General features: G+C 36.7%; 1 pseudogene across 1 annotated transcript; it reads right to left on the bottom strand.

Annotated features, from left to right (window-relative positions):
- Positions 1–1,863: 1,863 nt before the first annotated feature.
- On the bottom strand, positions 1,864–14,228 carry LOC137741390 (TMV resistance protein N-like; annotated as a pseudogene). Its single transcript, XR_015953145.1, has 10 exons — positions 13,929–14,228; positions 11,430–11,602; positions 10,772–11,337; positions 6,425–7,571; positions 5,996–6,268; positions 4,838–5,870; positions 4,459–4,725; positions 3,778–4,364; positions 2,279–3,267; positions 1,864–2,170 (listed from the first exon to the last, which is right to left on the bottom strand). The product of XR_015953145.1 is annotated as a TMV resistance protein N-like (transcript).
- Between the last annotated feature and the right edge of the window lie 1,028 nt (positions 14,229–15,256).

The raw sequence follows: 15,256 nt of genomic DNA, 5'->3' as shown, positions 1-15,256 counted from the left end.
ATTGAGGGATTACATTGATTGATCTTCAATTTCAATGACCATTTTGATTTGGTGGGTCAATAGAAAATAAGTACGTTAATCAACACCTAAATAATAATCTAATCATCAACTACATTATATGATTTATAAATTTTAATCTAATAGTTAATTTCCTAAACATTACCTATATATACTACCTCTTGGAGGATTCTTCGAATAAACTTATTGTGAGGGACACCTTATGGGGCTCAATCTACAATGAGTTTCGATGATCTAATTGTTGAATATTTATTTTTTAATTCATAGATATGTGAATAAATTTCGATAAAATATTAATAATTTACGTCGCAGCACAGACTAATGTATAGTGACTAAATTAATGACAACTATATTTCCACGCTGAAACCACTTAGCGTCCAAGTTAGCACCTTTGCTGAGGGATCATTTCCTCGCTAAATAGCTTATATGTTGTAGTGGTCTGTAGTGTGACCAACATGCTTAATTATGAACCTGCCATTTCCTAGATTCGCTTATATGTACGGAGCAGTGGTCTGTAGTGTAACCAATATGCTTATAAACTTGTTATTTCTAAGATTCAAACCTAGACTTTTTATTTGCAAATAAAAAGAATATTATTAGACTGTAGTACTAAATTGGTTACAAACTTTTTAATTTACAACAAATAATTTTCTGTTGGTTGGGAAATACTTTTAAAATGATTGAAACCACTTGAAGTAAAATACAAATGAATACTAAAAAACCACTTGAAGTGTCTCCTGCAAAAAGCAAATAACTGGTGCTTCTTGCATTGTAGAAAACACTGATTAAGTGCTTTTAGAACCTAAAAAGAATTTCACTAAAAATGATTTTAAGAATTCTAAAACCACTTTCAAACGAGTCATTTCAATTGGATTAAAAACTACTCATGGTTTTCTATTTTCAACATTGGAACTTTGGATTTGTTCCATCCAATTTGGTTATAAGTTGACAAACTTATCACACCTTTGTGCACCACTCGTCCAAATCAAAGATAAAAGTAAAGAAGTTAGATAACTTGAGAGTAGACCTGTAAACGGGTCGGGTTTATTGGGTTTGGATCAAGTTCAACCCGACCCGTTAATTTAATGGGTCACCTGAACCCAACCCATTAAGCTAACAGATCATCCGAACCTAATCTGTTAAGCTAATAGGTCACCCGTTTCATCCATTAACATTATTTTTTATTTTTTATATTTTAATATTTCATCCAAATCAATTACAGCCCCATTTTATTTATTAAAAAACAAATTGTGAAACCAATGGCAGCTAATCCTCAATGCATAACAAAAGTAATGCTTACAATTAGTAAACTAATTCCAATCTGATTCCAATCTGCATTCCAGCAAGAATTGAAGGATTAAAAGTAATGCTAACCGTAACATTGAGAATTAAGAATTGAAAATAATCAGTAAACTAATTATGAGCTAGCAATCAGTAAACTAGAAATAGCACCGAATCTAACGCCATGGAAGAAGAGGTGGAAGGGAATCGGAGCTTACTGGAGAGTGGTAATTTATGAGGAAGAAGATGGGGGAGAGAACGGGAGGCTAGGAGCCAGAACCAGAAGCAGCGTGCACAAAACTGCAATGCGAGACAGAGTGCACAAAACTGCAAGTCTGCAATGCGGGTAAACTGCAAGTTTGCAATGCTTATAATTGACTACCGAAATTACAAAAAAGCCCTCAATAACGGGCGGTTAACGGGTTTCGCAGGTTCACTCAAAATAATTCGTTATTTAACGGATGCTTAACGGGTTGACTCGTTAACCACCTGACCCATTAAACACTTATCCGAATACTTATTTTAACAGGTCAGGTCGGGTCGGGTTTGAAATGCAAGGTCTCCTTTGAGAGAACTATCAACTCTTATTAATTGCATAACTCAGTCTGGAATATGGATATATTAAATAAAACGTACAACACGCATCCCTTTATTTATAAGGAGCTCATAAAGCCAAAAGTCTTCGTAGTACAAACTGGCAAAACGAAGACAAAAATTAAACAGTGAAGCACTGCTTCACTAACCATGCAAACTATTTGCACTTATTTAATTGGTTCTCTTCAACAGCCAATCATAGAAAATTTATTTCATAAATTCAGTAGTACTATGAGCCTGGGGGAATGCTTATGAAAGTCCCGATGGATCCATGGTCCTGCATATTACAAATATCATGTCAGTAATTAATAATTATGCTGGAGTTTGATGTGAGAGAGAAGACGAAGAAGGGAATATCATAGAGTGACAGAGAAAGCGACCAGACCTTGATATGTCCTCCGAACGTCGTTCCTTGTTCAAATTCATCAACCACTCGACTGAATAATTTCATCTTCTTCTACGAATTGACGGATGAGGTCTGAATTGTCAAAGAAGGAGGTCCAGCACTGGGTCATTGATTGCTTTAGCTCCTCCACTTCGTGCTTGTATAAGAGACGAATACCGGTATCCTCGACAGTCAAGCCTGGGCAAGTATGATAAATTCTCGCTAGTACAAGTGGTATGTCCTTGAATTCTGCCAGGAAAATTCGGGGTATGTAAGTCAGCCAGATAAATCCACGGAGATGCAACCACTTGAATTTCTCTTTAGTTGTGGAACAAATGGGAATAGGGTTCAAGCAATACTCCTCAGTACTTAAGTGACACATAAATTCGACAGTCATTTCTGAACCCCGTTTTTCAAGGGTAGCAGTTGGAAGCTCATGGACTGAAAAAGCAGCGCATATCACAAGTCCCCTCCAATTATCATCATCATACAGACTCTGAGGTAGTTCCATTCCGATCTTGGATGACTTACTAGTCTGTTTTTTAAACCATTCTAGAATTTGCTTCTGAGGGAAACAAAAGTTGTATGGTGCGGAAGGATTGAAAAGCTTCAAAACAGATATTGTATGTCCTTTGAGACTTAGAATGGCCTCCTTCCAAATTTGAAGTAACTCCACAATACTTTTTTTCCACGCAGCTATATTACAGCTTCCATAGAGTTGATTCTCAGCCATGATGTATAACCGTCTATCCAATGATTCTGAATATCTTTCCGCATCATGTTGTTGGATGGAATCCCTATTTTCCAAAAGATAGCGTTTGGAATGGACAAGTAGATGGTCAAGTGGTTCCACAAGGACTTGCTCTTGTTCGAGATAGCACATGTAGTAGTCCAATCTTGAAGTGAAATCTTGTTCATCTACTTGTTCTTCAGGACCTGAGTTCAGAAGCAGATCTTGCCAGAACAATTTAGAAACTTCCCAGATCTCTCTGCATTAATATTCCACAGAAATATTTGTTAGATTGAAAATTAACTTTGTGATGCATGATGACAACTTGTCAGCGTATGAAATTAAGTATAGGGCCTTTATATTTAAACATCACTCCTATCTGCGTTCACCCATCACTTTTCGTTATTAAAACCTTTTAACTCAGAGACTTCTTGTGCAAACAATTAAAATTGTGGTATTTAATCCTACGATCCTCATTGAGGCTTCAAAAAGTAAATACAGAAAAGAAAAAAAATGAGAAATAACAAACACACCATTTTTAGCCTCTTACAAATCTGAAAAGAACAAAAGAAAAAACAAAAAAAACTCATAAACATGATGCATGATCACATGGAGCTAGCAGAACCCCCAAACTCATTCTCATGTTTTGGATTTGTAAGAGGCTAAAACTGGTGTGTTTATTATTTCATGAGTATGAGTTTTTAGCCTCTTACAAACTTTGGGGTGAACTAAGATAAGAGTGGTGTTTAAATAAAAAAAAAATTCTAACCTGAATTGAGGTACTAGTGCTTCACGTTGAACCGTTAAAGCTTCACGAAGTGGACTTTCCACCATGTTTTCAACATATGTTCGTGCCTGCACATAAAGTAGGTGGAGTGGTCCCTTGAATGTGCATTCAGTTGCTAATGCTTTGATTAACTCTTTCAAGTCTTGCTCATATACCAGACGGCTCCCGCACACTTCGACTTCCACGTCTGGGGTACTGGTTCTACACAAAGCGCCAACACCTTGACATTGATCCAACTCGTGTTGTGAAAAACACGCACGTGGGATGTGCAAAACAACTAGTTGCTTTTGTCCAAGGCAACTGTGTGTTTTGATGCACCTATGCATTATACGACTTTCAGGGGAACACAAATCAACATGGAGCCGTGCAGAATGGGGACGGTTGTTGTAATCAGATGAAGACCAGGTAAGGACAACATATAGTTCGAATCCTACCCATCTCTTGTCATCATATAAGTGTTGAGGAAGGCGATAAAGTGCTACGCCTCCGGCATAGTGATGGATGAACCAGCGTGAAATTATAGGATGAGAAAAAATAAAATGAAAATTCTTCTCGCGTCCATTGCATCCCTACACAGTACATATATAATTAAACTTTTAGTGAGAGAGAGAGAGAGAGAGGGAGAGGGAGCGGGAGAGGGGGGAGAGAGAGAGAAAGAGAGACCTCATACAATGCTGAGAGCAACAGCTGTAACTCCCCATTTGACTGCTCGATGTTAGAGTAAGTAGTACTCCGGCTACTGCTGCCTTGATTTGAGCTTGAAGTTGATCCTAGCTCTTGTAGATTAGAGCCAATTACTGTCACCTCACCAGAGTTTTTCAGTTCCCTTGCCCGATCCAATATTCCCTTACAATGTCGACCAAAATCCAAATTCAGATGTCCATTAGACGAAATTAAGACGTCAAATGGCTCTTCATTTTTTATTCGCTCCTGCAAATTTGAAAAAGAAAAATTAGACGAAATTAAGACGTCAGTGAGGCTATATGATATAGAAGTGTGAGGAAGCTTGGTAGTTTGAAAGACCAATGTGGTGAGTGAGTACCTCTATGTACTTAGGAAAGTGTGTTTCAGCATGGTCTTCTGGAATTGGAAGTGGAAAATGATTCGCCCAATAGTCTTCGTTCTCTTCATTCTCGCAAGGGTTTCCACAATCTATGTGACAGACACCGTCATCAGCCCGTATTGTCAAATTACTTGAATAATTTTTCAACATTGGGCACTCACGAGCTTCTATGTTTGTTAGTTTGGATGGAAGAGTTTTTGGTAACGACTCTAGATTTCTGCACCTAGCCAAGGCAAGTTGTTTAAGCTCAGGAAGTTGAGAGATGCCTGCCGGTAAGTTCACAAAATTGTTTTCTCTCAATTCCAAATACAGCAATGACGATAAGCAGTGAATATCATCAGGGATGGCTCCTTCCTCAAGACCGCATTGACTTAGATTTAATCTATACAAGGAGGTCAAACCTGAGAAAGAGTTAGGCAACTGCAAACCCATTTGCTCATCTTTACATCTATTTAAACATAATAGTTTAAGCTTATTCAGACGCGAAATGGAGGAGGGAACTTTTCTTATGCCCCTGTCACAGGCATCAAGCTCCTCTAAATGTTGCAAGTTCCCTATGTTTTCAGGCAGTTCAACATGCGAGCAGCCAGACAAATTGAGATCTTTCAGAGATGTCAAACTACCAAGGATGCTTGAACGACTCAAATGAAGGTTCTTGCAGCCTTTCAGATTTAACAAAATAAGACCTCTCAACTTCTCGAATGTTACCGGCAGCTCTCTTATAGCTGTTCCATCTAAATAAAGTCGTGACAACTTTTCCATACTTCCCACAATCTCTGGGATTGAGAGATCCCAAGCTGATAGGGGGAAGGCTCTCTAGACTTTCACAACCCTTTAAATTCAATGAACGAAGGTGTTGGAGGTTCCCAATTGTCGGGTGAAGCTCTAATAATTTCACACAGCCTTCAAGCATCAGCTCCTCTAGATTTGGGACCATACTGAAGTCCAGAGTCTTTGTCAAGCTTTGAGAGTTGGCAAGATCGATTTGCACCAAATTTTCCATCAGCGGAAGCTGTTATGTGATATTTGTAAAGTAAAAAAAAAAAAAAAACCATTTTAGCCTGAACATCTTCCTCCACTAATTCTGCGTATAATTTCGCCGCCAGAAAAAAAAAGGTGTAGTTAAGAGTGTCTTACCCTTTCATTCCCCAGCTGCTTAATGCGGGTGTTAGGCATCTTGAGTTCAACAAGCTGATGCGGTCCAAAACTCGATGGCAGGGATTCTGACGGATAGTCATGCCATTCCAAAAGCCGTAACTTCTTAGAGAAATATTCAGGGCATTCAGAAAAGTTTGCATTACAAATCTTCAACAATCTTAGGTTGTACATTTTTGAGAATGGGTCAGCATCCAACTTTATTTGTCTCGTCTCAGGCAAGCATAGGAACATGCCTTCAACAAGATTTGTTCCCTATGCCAAAAAGATAAGGTTCAAAAGTTAGATACATAAGCAATCTGGTAAGACAGAAAATTAACAAATTCTTATAAACACCTATAAAGTTATGTTGGGTCAATTATATAACCCCTTAATTGAATAATTAACTCACAAACTAGTATTAATACTTACAGTATTTTCTGTGAGTACTTCATTATGCCACGACTCTGTGTCTTTGTAAGCCTTGTTATTAACCCACAACCTACTACGTTTTCCCGGCTCTTTAGGAAATTCTTTGACAACAATTTGTCGACCCGTTTGTTGTAGTAAATCATGCATCCACAGTTTATTGTGCTCAATTGTAATTAGAGACTTATCAACGAGGTCAAGTATACCATTGTTAGGATAGAAGCCACAACTTTCTAGTATCTTTTTAACACGAACTTCATCCTCTCCATTGAAGAAGCACGCAATGTCTAAAAAGATTTCCCTTTGTGTGTTCTCTAATCCACGACAACTTATTTCAAGCACACCATCAATGCCTTTTTCAGGATACTCTTTAAGTTTATCCAACACTTCTGCCCAATCTTTTTCCTCATTCAAGTATGAACCTAGCACTTGAAGAGCCAATGGGAGGCCACTGGCATACTCGACAAATTTGTCCGACAGGTCTTTATAATGATCATCTGGAGCATGACTTTTCTTAAAGGCTTTCCGACAGAAGAGCTGAAAAGCTTCTCCAGGAGTCAGTTTCTCAACCTCGTATATTTTATCATCATTTACTTGACACTTCTTTAACGTCGTCTTGTCTCTGGTTGTTACAATGACTCGACTTCCTGGACCCAACCAAGAACAATCTGCTAAAGCTTTGATCTGTTCAAAATCATCAACATCGTCCAGGACGATGAGCACCTTATGGAAACGGAGTCTTGCACTTAACAGCTTTTTCCCTTTACTGATGTCTTGTATCTGATCATCTTGATTGCTGTCCGGCAGAGTCTTATAAAGATAATTTTGCAAGTACACTAGACCTCGGCCATGTTTTCCGCATTCCTCTCTTACACGGTCAAGAAAGCATCTGTGTTTAAATTCCTCATTCCTCTCTAACACGATCTTTTCAAAAGCTTGTCGTGCCAGAGTTGTCTTTCCTATGCCCCCAACTCCCCATATCCCTATTGTGCGAACATCATCATTGGATAATGGCGCTGGATCAAAGCACAACTGCATCACTTTCTTTAGCCGAGAATCTATTCCAATCAAATCCTTGTTTGCACGTAACGGTTTCAGCAGATCTAAAATCTTTTGAGCTATCTCCTGAATAATTTCTGACTCATAAGACCTACAAAAAATAATAAAGCATTTTTAGTAAGAATTCTCCATCAGCCATCAATACAAAAATAGAAAAGGGATAATGTGTGACGAGTCCAAAAGAAGAGTTTTTTCTATCTAGACCCTGCAATCATCCAAGTTCACCCCACAATTTTTTATTTTTTTATTTTCTGAAATCCAATTTTTTATTTTTTTATTTTCTGAAACCAACAACTCCGCTACGAGCCTCACCGTCGTCCTCTCTCCATGTGTCCTCTCTCTCGCAATATGAAATTAGAAAATCCCACCAACAAAAAATCAAGAAAAAAGACTTCCCTTCAGTTAAAATTCATTTGTAAGTCCTTTAGGTTATGTTTAGGTGAGGGACTTTCAAATTTCAAGACATTTAGGCAAAAAAAAAAAAAAAAGTTCACAAAAAAGTTGGTTACGAGGAATTAGAAAACGCTTCTCATGAGCATTACAAAGATTTGTGAAGAGATTTGTAAATGATGCCTTCCAAGTAGTCATTTGCAAATTTCTCGCTTGTTGTAATGTTATGCGTTTCTCATGGTATGTTTGGGGCGAGGAAACTTCCAAATTCCAAAGGAGGCATAAGTACTGAAAAAATGAATCCATAAAGTTTGATAGAAGTGATTAAAAATGCAGCACATGAGCATTACAACATACGTTAACAAACAAACATAAACCCACTTGCAGATCATTCGACCTAACTAAAGGAGCAAATACATAAACGGATAATACACTTATAAATAAGATGTTAAAAATAAATAATGGTTAGCAAAAGAATAGTGTGAATCTATCTAACCAATCATATCATGATAGTTTGCTTATGAAAAAAATAGTTTTCTATCTGACAAGTGAAATCATATCAGGATAGTTTGCTTATGAAGTGAAATTGCTTTTTGATTCTGATGCAGGTTTAATTAGCTTGGCAAAAGCTGCACAGAATAACACGATGCTCACGACATCATAGGACCATAGAAATGTGGGAGTTTCATGGTACCTAAACTCTCTTCTGTTATTCCTTGTTTGCAACATTATGTTATGATATGATTAGTTTGCGATTTTAGTGTTGGTACAAAATATCTGTGTCAAGTTTTCTAAAGTTCAATTATATGTATCATAATTATCAACTGTTAAATGTCATCCGCTATTTATGTATAACTCAGTGACCACTATTGATTATTTAGTCTGACACAATTGTTATGAATCAATTCCACAATGATGGGAGGAGAGATCTTGCATAGGCTTATAAGTTAGTTGGGCTACTCTCATATTACCAATTGGTTTTATGGTGAAAACTCAACTTTCTTCATGATATCAGAGCAGGTTGTCCCACTTGTGAAGTCGAACGGCCACACGCGCTCCACGTCATCCCGTTGTGTTGGCCATATGTTAGGTTTGAAAATTCGCCACACGTGAAGGGGTGTGTTGAGAATGAATCCCACATTGATGAAAAGAGGGACCTTGGATGGGCTTATAAGTTGGGTTGCTCCTCATATTACCAATTGGTTTTATGGTGGAACCTCAACTTTCTTCAACAACTTTGCTTGATAAATTGGCTACACTATGTGGGAGTTCAAGACAAAGTATATGAAGTGCTTGTATAGTGGGAATGGGGGCCCAAATTAGATTTGGGTGGGGGTTGGAGATTAGGAAGTACCAAACAGTGAACGTTTTGGTTATCTTGGATCTATCTTGCAAATAACGAAAAATTAGATGGAGATCTCAACCAAAGAATACATGTTGGTGGATGAAGTGGAATAGTGTATGGGGGGTGTGTTGTGCGATCATCATATGCTACTATAGTTGAAGGAAATTTTTTTATTAGACGACAATAAGGCCGGCAATACTTTTTGGAACAGAATGTTGGGTGATCATAGTACGTAGTAGGAGTATGGGCGTTTGGTTCATTGTATTTTAAAAGTGTTGTGAGTTTAAAAAATAGTGTAAAAGCGTGTGGTAAATTTTAATGTACAATGATATAATTGTATACGATGAAAAAATGGACATAGTACGTAGTAAGAGTATGGGCGATGACAGCAGTGGCTGGGACAATGGTAGTAATGGTGGTGGTTGCAGTAGTGGTGATGGTAGTAGTAATGGTGGAGGTAAGGTGGTGGTGCTAATAGTGGGATGTGGTGGTTGAGGTGCAAAGGTAACAATGGTAGTAGGGGCGGTGGTAACGGTTGTGGTTGTGGTGGTAGCGGTTGCGATTGCAGTTTTTGTGGTGGTGGTAGTGATGGCGGCGGTAGCTGTAATGATGATGGCGACAATGGTGGAGGTTTTGGTTATGGTGATGGTGGTGGCAACAATGGTGATGGTAGGTGGTAACAGATCACCTTATTCTCTATGGGATAAAATGTATGTAGAAGGCTAAATAATAATATTTTTAAAAATTAATGAAGGTGTTACAACAATTGAGAATATTCATCAAAGGTTCAACTCTGCTTTTTATTAAAGCAACTTCTACAAGCAACCTACATGCTACTTTTAAAAACTGTTATCTGGATGTCATTGCTTTTAAGATAAACAAGATATTTTACTTTTACCAAACCTTTTTTTACTGCTTAACTTAAAAGTAAAGCAGTTTTTGGTGAATAAAAAAAAAATACCTAATGAGACCTTAGTAGGATAAGGCTTGGTTGTTATTGTACGCAACTTTGCTTGATAAATTGGCTATACTTATGTGGGAGACTGTAAGTATTTTATACTTATTACTTATGTGAGTTTGGCGTTTCAAACAATAAATAGAGTTATATTTAAATTAGGAAGATATATTAGGACTTTTATTTGGAAACGACTTATTGGAATAACCAACACAGAGAGGTTATAACCCACTCTCTCCATATTGGCCCACAATTACTCTTTGATAGGAGGATTAGTTGTTGGGCAAATTATACATAAGAAGATCAATTGGTTTATTTCATCATGGCGTGTTTTCTGTTCTGAATGCTTGACCGATAGATTGCCTGGGCACTTTGGAATACAGAAGGAGAAGATCTGTTGGTGTATTTCATCGTGGCTTCATACAAAAGGTTTTTCCTTATCCCTTACAAATCTGGAAATCTATATAGTAAAGTATATGGAATGTGATTTAAGCATTTAACTTGTTATTTCAAAATTAAATGTCTAACATAATTCACGGCATATATTGTTATCAAAACAGTTCAGATATACGATTACTTCATTGAGAAGAGAAGTGCGTACCTTTCTTTCTGAATATGCCATCCGGAGATATTCGACACATGCTTTAAAGCTTCCCTCCACCTTTCCACCTTCCCGATTTCGTTCTTGAAATCTTCTTCATGCTTAGCAAGGGCCTTGCCAAAATTTCCTGTTCTTTGCTTTCTTACCTCAGATGGATCAACGTAATAGAAAACTGGAAAAATTTGAAGCCCCTTGTCTTCATTGCACTTTACAATATGCGCAAGCTCATCTAAACACCACGTTGAAGAAGCAAAGTCATCTGAAAGAATGACGACTGCCAACCTCGATTCCTCAATTGCCTTCAAGAGTTCTGGTTTAATGGTCTTTCCCCTCTCAAGTTTATCGTCATCCCGAAATGTATTGATTCCTTTCCTTTTCAAAGCAGTGTACAAATATTTCGTAAACCCATCGCGGGTGTCCTCGCCCCTAAAACTCAGGAAGACCTCATGTACGCATACAGGGGTTGCAGGAGATGCATGTGCCTTTTCGGTTCCCATGCAATCTCCTAGAACTTCCCCATGCTTCATTGGTGTTTAGGTTGAAGGAGACGAAGAGTATCCATAAGGCTAAGAAGAATAGAAGGAAGAAGAAAGAGGATATACAAGATACAAAATTATGAACGCGCTGGAAGACAATGGAGTAAATTAAAGGAACTTACTAGCTAGCTAGGCCGATAGTGATACGAATATTTGTATAATTTGTATAATTAAGAGAAGAGGGGTTTTGCTGAACTATCTTTCTTTTCTTGTTTAGGAGAGTTTGCTGTACTACTGGTACATCAAGTTCTCTTAGTATTATTGCAAAACGACGCTTAAATTAGTTCATGTATATCTTCACGTGAGAATGCTAAATAGGTGAAGCTTTCAAAGTACCATAAAATACCTCTCCCAACTCAGAATTCTTGAATAAGTCAGTTTCATTGAAAAACGGCAAAACGGTTTTAAAAATACAAAAAACCCCATGTTCAAAGTAGTTGATGTCGCTGTAAAAAATAAAATTAAAATAAAATAACAAAAACCAACACCACTAACTTCATTTTTTGTTTTAATTATTTTAAATAACTTGTAGATTAATTTATTTAAATAAAGAATAAAATAATCAACATAAGATAAAGACTAAAACAAACAAGAGTCAGTAGAGGTGCTAGTATAGGGAGAATTGAACTCACTCTAGTTCACATGCATAATTCCTTTATGTCACTTGCAATAAAGCTCCATCTGCACAATTAGTAAAATACTGAAATATACAAAAATATGCCCTGCTCTAATTAATAAGAACTAGCAATTGTACAATGTTATGCATGTGCTTATACAATTTTGAAAATAAAATTTACAAAGATAGAATATAAAATGATCGCTAAAACCTTTCGGTGACGACCTTCAAATGATTTTTTTTTATCGCTGAAGAGGTCCATATATTTAGCCACTGTTTTTGAATAACTATTTTATCACTAAAAATTTATTTTATTTGAGAGAAAAACGTGAAAGAAAAATAATAACAACTGATATGATTACCTAGATGTGTGTTAATCTAATTATTTTTTTTAGTTCATTGACAGAGTTAGTTTGATATTTTTACTTTCCTTAAGTTGACAAAGCAATTGTTAATAGGTAATTTAGATAAAATGATAAAACAAAGTATCAAGTCAAATTTTTTTAATAACAAAATATCAAGTCAAATTTTTATAATAAAACAGAGAAAATGAAATAATATAAAAATTGATACACCCCGATTCGGAATGCCCATTTGAACTCCGAATCGAGTTGTGCTGATCGATATTTGGAAGGTGACAAAGCCATAAAGTATAGTGTAGTGGAAAATGTGAATAAATTTAAACATAAAAGTGCCTAATTTGAAGAGTGCGCTGTGAGCGGGAATGAATCAATTTCACACATGATGACAGGGTATAAATAAAGTACAGTTAAGTGGAATGAGAATTATACCATTGAAGGTAACTACCTATACCAATATTTGCCAAGAATCCTCGTCGATACGAAAGCTCAGATACTAAAACTTGGAGGGGCGAAAAACAAGGGTGAGTGGGCCTAAAAATAAAGTTCATAAAATCCATTTGTTTTCTAAACATACTAACCCCTCGATGTAAAACAAATATAGTTTCCTAAAAATCATACTAAGTATAAGTATGAAATCAAATGCATGCCGACAATAAATCCAGAAATATGCCACAATAAAATATCTCAACGGCAATATGAATAAATCATATGCTCAACAATCTATATTAGCACGTAGTCGGAGTCACCTAATGTGACCTGTACAACTGCACATATTACTCATCCATCTATGCTAACACACTAGTTGGAGTCACCTAATATGACCTGTACGACCAAACTAAGTGTAATAATATACGCTCTAGTGCTACGATCACGTGAAGACTAGAGCTATGCGCGTCATTTACGAGTCGGAGTCGCCTAATGCGACCTGTACGACAGGACTAGCACCTACTTGGATCCAAGGCGAGCATGAGGTGCGAGGTGAACATCATGTGAAGAATTGGTCCTGGCCCAGGACGAGCACTAACACCAGTGCATCAATGATGAGCGAACTATATGAATATGAGCATGCCATAATGATGCAATAATTCCAATCAACATAATAAATTTACATGAACTTACCTGCGCATCGCGTAAAATCATCTTGGTATTTCACAACAGTGCAACATTTCTCATAACATAATTTAATCATGGCATGAAGTGCATGAATCAATTCAAAAGCATTTATGGAAATTATCAATCACACACACACTATAAAAAGGAAAAAACTCACTCACCTGAAGTCTGTGCTACAACTCTTTAGCACAAATATTGAGGTGTCTCAAACGATCGGCGCCTAAAACAATTATCGAATCACGTCTCAGAATTCTAATCGATAGAACACGTAACTTACATAAAACACATCCCCAAGGACGTTCTAGAATGATTTGAAATCCATTGACCAAAAGTAAACCTTCGGTCAAAAGTCAACGGTAAAATCTATAACTCTATATAACTCAATCCAGAAAATCTGCATCTTGGATTTTTGATCCATAACTTCCAAAGATCCACATATTACTATATTAATAATTTCAAAAGTATTTTTACAAATCCAACATGCTTGACTTGAAATAGAGATATTTGAAAATAAGTATAATTTGCAACACATTCCATAAACCGCTCACCTCGATATTCCGAGCTTTGACAAGATAACCCTACTACCAATCTCCACACATCAAACCCCTAATTTTAACGGATGTTCCTGGATGAATACTAACCAAATGGAGTAGCAGCTCTTTGTTTTTGGGGCTCTCGGAGCTCTCTGTGCACACAGAAGAATGAGAGAGTTTGAGGGAAAGAGAGATGTAAATTAGAGAGACGAAGTGGGATGGCAGAAAATATAAAAAGAAGGGGGAGAGTTGAGTGGAAGTCAGTGGGAAAGGGGAGTAAGGAAGAATATTATATTGGTTGAGTGGATAGGTAGAGTGTGTGTGTAGTTCGGCTGAAAATGGGAAAAAGGGAGGGGGTAGCGTGTGAGAGAGAAAAGGTGCGATGATTGTTGTTAAAAAGATAAAATGGGTCATAATGATGTTTGTACTAAAAAGAGAGAACGCCGGCTGTAAGTGAGAGAGACGGATTGACGATAGCGGGGAGGGATCCCACTTCCTAATTTTAAACTTCCCAGAAACCTACCAAAAAAAAAGAAACACTCAAACATTTTTAGAAGCTTTGTTGCTTCTTCTTACTTCTCACTTGGCGCCTTCACTTCTTACTACTTGCTCTCTTAGTTTGCATAGCAACACAATCTCTCATATTTATAACCGTGATGAACCGACTTACCAAGTCGGTGGAATTGGACTAAATTCCTCCCAGCCACAAGTTTTGTGGTTCTAGATATGAGTTTAAAGTTGGGTGACATCTTCAAGTACAATAATTCATTGTCATGTATAAATTTAAATTTCTCCACATGACAATGCATTTTTAAAAACATTATGAATATAATAAATTTGTTTCATGTAAGTTGTTTTTCGTTTTAAAGGCATCTATGAAATTAGATCTAATTTATCTGAAGAAATATTCCTTAAAAAACTTGACTTGAACACGCCTGCAGCAAATACACAAACAAAGGGATCACCATTTGGGTATTGATTCTTTTACTTGCAAAATTCCACTTTTGATTCTTCCTTATCTAGTAAAGAATCAATACTTCGGAATTCCTACGCCATGTAAAATTCCACTTTAATTTTACGCTTTTAATATGCTGACCAATTTCATACTTTTTTCTTCTTTTGTTGTTGAAATTTGCTCGGATCTTTTTCATATGGTAACTAATATTTCACTAAGAATCTTGTTTTACATATGTAACATCAATCGTATTCATACAAAAAGGAAGTGGCATAAATACGTATTTGTCATGTATTGAATTTTACAAAAAAAAAATTGTAATTTCAGTGGTCCACATAAGCATAAGTAAAAACAATATAAGTGAATTCAG

The sequence above is a fragment of the Pyrus communis genome, chromosome 11 (genome assembly GCF_041283825.1).
Source record: "Pyrus communis isolate YQ-2024b chromosome 11, ASM4128382v1, whole genome shotgun sequence".
NCBI lineage: Eukaryota > Viridiplantae > Streptophyta > Magnoliopsida > Rosales > Rosaceae > Pyrus > Pyrus communis.
Note: the sequence above shows the minus strand (reverse complement) of the source record. Positions and strands in the feature narration are given on the sequence as shown.